This window comes from Cynocephalus volans, chromosome 12 (genome assembly GCF_027409185.1).
Source record: "Cynocephalus volans isolate mCynVol1 chromosome 12, mCynVol1.pri, whole genome shotgun sequence".
Taxonomy (NCBI): domain Eukaryota; kingdom Metazoa; phylum Chordata; class Mammalia; order Dermoptera; family Cynocephalidae; genus Cynocephalus; species Cynocephalus volans.
Genome location: NC_084471.1, coordinates 70910928 through 70915060, shown reverse-complemented (window position 1 = coordinate 70915060; position 4133 = coordinate 70910928).

The window sequence follows — 4133 nt, the reverse complement described above, 5'->3', positions numbered from 1 at the left end:
GTCTCCCCACGCACTTGGAATTTTGCCTCCCCTTAACTTCTCCCACCCGGCCCCCCACCACCTTGAAGGTATCGCCAGGACTCGCAACGCTGCAGCACTAAGGGAAGAACCGGCGCCGGCCCCACGCGCCGGCCACGCCGCAGCACCGCGCCCCGCCCCCGCCTCCGGGCACGCCGCTTTTGTCCAGGCCCGCCTCAGAGCTCATGGCGGGGCCCTGCCCGGCCTCGGCGGCCCGTGCAAGCGCCATTTTGTCCTAAGGCTCCAGGTACCGGAGAACCTGGCTCCTGGGAGCCTAAAAGAACAAGAGCGACTCTGACGCTGCTTGAGGCGAAATAGCAGCTGTGAGCCGAGAGAAGTGGCGAAGCAGCAGCCTAACTGCAAGGGCGAAGAGCAAGCAACGCCGCCATCTTACCTCTGCCGCCGCGCTGTACAGCGCCACTAGCTGTCCTCTGGCAGCGCCAGCAGCTCCTAACTCGGCCCTCCGCCTTTCCGGAATCCTAACCGCTGATTGGCTACTGCTCCACGGCGGTGTGTTGCCATTGGCCGAGGCCCGCTACCTATCATGTCTGGGAGGGCGGAGCACTGAGAAAATACGCGGCTCGAATGGCCAAGTTGAGCTGTCTGTCAGCAACTCCGCCCCGGGGAGAGTGAGCCGGGGGTAGTCGCTAGCCACAGAGGGTCTTCCACCTGACACTGTGGCTTGTTTGGTCGCTTTGGGCATCTCTGTCTGGGTTCGGATAGACAGAGGTAGCTGCTGCTACCTCACCAGGCCTACACAGTGGGTATAAAATCGGAAGAGGCTGAAGGATCACTGTACATTTGACTTACTGTTCACACATGAAGTCTTTAGTTTTCTTTTGTAAGTAGTTCAATACATTTACTGAACATTTGTTGTACGGCTCCCTTCAACATGTTTTGGGTGTCTATTATGAGTTGGGGAATTACATATATAAATTCATTTTTCAGAGCAACCCTAAGAGGTAGAGGTTATTATTATCATCTCCATTTTACAGATAAAATGACCAAGGAACAGAAAGGGCCCTTTGCTAGTAGATGGGTGAGAGAGGCAAATTCGAACCCAACCCTCATCCTTTATCCCTTATTGCCTCCCATATGGTAAAGAACATTGGACCGAGAAAAAAGACATACGAGTTCTGGTTTAGGCCCTGCTTCTCATAAACTATGTGTTCTGATTCTCTACAGTTTTCTACAATTCCATGCTAAATAATGCAGGTATTAGAGAAAAGACAGACACAATACCAATTTTCTCATCATTTAAGAATTTTTAGTTCTAAGAATCTTTCTTCTGTCATCTCCACTTCTCTTGTAGAAATAATCTAATGCTTTTTCCCCATAGCCCTTCAAAAAGTTTTTTGCACCCCAACCTCCCTTATTTACTGTCACTTTCATTTAAGTAAGATATTCTATCCATGACCAATGAGCAGGTGCACATGATTCACTGTGAAGATGAGCACAGAGAATCTACAGCCCTCAAGAAAGGCAGTCTGGAACTAGCCAGCTAGCTCACTTGGTTAGAGCCTGGTGCTAGTAACACCAAGGTCAAAGGTTCAGATCCCCATACTGGCCAGCAGTCAAAAAAGAAAAGAAAAGCAGTTTGTTTAGGGGCAAGAATTGACTAGAACAAAAAGGGAGGGGAGAGACAGCATATACTGTTTCCAGAGACTAGGGCAGAAGGCCCTTTCCTGAAATTCATTTGTTCAACAAACATGTATTGAGCACCTAAGAGTTAGGCACTGGGAACCACAAAAGAGAACAAGATAAACCTGCTCTCTTGGAGTGAACATTCTAAAACAGTTTGGGACTGTGGATGCAATGCAAACATAATATTAATAGCAACAATAATTTATATACATAAGCAAACATTCCAACCCTCAGAAGGGGTACAAAGAAGACATTTTATTATAAACACCCTATTAACTCAAAACTAACTAGGCAGTCACATTACAGAAAATTGGAGAATTAGAATCTGCAACCAAATATGGTGATATCAAAAAGGAATATTAAAACTACTATAAGTGACCAATGTGAATAGACATGGGAATAGATAGGGATGCAACAAAGACTTAGAGGGGCTACTGAAGGTCTTAGTTGGAGAAAAAAAACCTTCTGCTAAGTCCAAGACAGACAAAAAATTACTATTTAGAACCACTTTTGGACTGGCTGGTTAGCTCAGTTGGTTAGACCACGGTGTAATACCAAGGTCAAAGGTTCAGATCCCCATACCAGGCAGCCACCAAAAAAAAAAGAACCTCTTCTAGGGCGGAGAGGAAGGGAGCAGATATTAAAGAGTCAAGATATTGGCAAATTCTCAGTACTGTTTAACAAAGTTTTAATTCACTGAACACTTTGTTAGCTATTAAAGAGGTTAAAATGGACCTGAGGCTGTAAATAGGGGTTTGGAAGATAAATTCTTGAAGGAAAGAGAATTTTTGAGAATTTGGGGTTTTGAAGGCTAATCCTAGAGAAAGGTGAGAAAAAGGACAGAAGAAAAAGGGCTAACAATGCAAGCTGGTGCTACAAGGGCAGCTGGGTTAGTTTTTATAAAAAGAAAGAAAGAAATCTTTGTGTCAGAAGAGAACTTTCACAAGCTCTCACCATATCAACCCAAGACTGTAATTCTGCCAGTATTCTCTGCCTTCTGTCTATTGTGACTTAACTGACCTTGCTCCTATCGGAGGCAAAATCCTCCACTTGCACACTAGATACCATTTTATCTGCTCAAGGACATTACTCCAGGAAGGCTCCCTCCTCTCCTACATCTACTGGATCTTTCCCATCAGTGTACACACAAGCCGCAATTTCTCTCATCTTAAAAACAGCAAAAATCTGGGCCGGCCTGTGGCTCACTCGGGAGAGTGTGGTGCTGATAACACCAAGGCCGCAGGTTCGGATCCTATATAGGGATGGCCAACTAGTTGGCTCACTAGCTGAGCGTGGTGCTGACGACACCAAGCCAAGTGTTGAGATCCCTTTACCGGTCATCTTTTAAAAAAAAAAAAAAAAAAAAAAAAACAGCAAAAATATTGATCTTACCTCTTCCTCCAGCTACTGCCCCATTTGTCTACCTACTCCTCTTTATAACAAAACTCAGAAGAGCTGTTGCAACATGCTGTCTCCAGCTTCTCCCATTCTCTCTTGAACCCTTTCCAGATAGGTTCCCCCCAATGCTAAATTGCTGGTCAAGTTTTATCAATGACCTTCACTTGCTAATTTTTTTTTTTTTTTTTTTAAAAGATGACCGGTAAGGGGATCTCAACCCTTGGCTTGGTGTTGTCAGCACCACGCTCAGCCAGTGAGCAAACCGGCCATCCCTATATAGGATCCGAACCCATGGCCTTGGTGTTATCAGCACCGCACTCTACCGAGTGAGCCACGGGCCGGCCTTCACTTGCTAATTTCAATGAAGTTTTCAGACCTTGCTAATTCCAGCGAAGTTTTCCCTCATCTTACAAGATCATTATGCGACATCTGACATCTTGGCCTGTCCCTCCTAAAAACACTTTCTAGATATCCGTACTCTTCCTAGTTTCCTCCTACCTCACAGTCTCAGAATCCCAGAATCTCTTTGACTCTTCTTCTTTTTCATTTCCTCCAAGTTCTGAGCACTTCCTGGACACTTCTCTTTTCTTCTAACACTCCCTTGGTTATCTTACTCTGTATCATCCCATTTATAAGCTGATGACTCCCAAATGAACATCTCCAGCCTGGACCCCTCCTTTGAACTTCAGACTCTATATCCATCTGTCCAGTAGACATCTCCACTTGGATGCCTAATTGGCATTTCAAATTTAATGTTAAAAACAACCTCTTGCTCCTCCCATAGTCATTCCTATCTCAGTATGTGATAACTCTATCCTTCCGGTTGGTCAGACCAAACACTGGGAGTCATCCTTGACTTCTTTCTCTTCCACCTTATAGCATATCCTAGTGGCTCCACCTTCGAGATATATCACCACTTGCCATTACCTTCATTATTTCCAACCTGCCCAAGCCACCTTCATCCCTTAACCTAAATTGTTGAGAGCCCCCTTGACTCTTAAAATCTACTTTCAAGATGGCAGCCCAAACGAACATTTTAAAACCTAAGTTGGATGTAACTTCTCTGCTCAAAA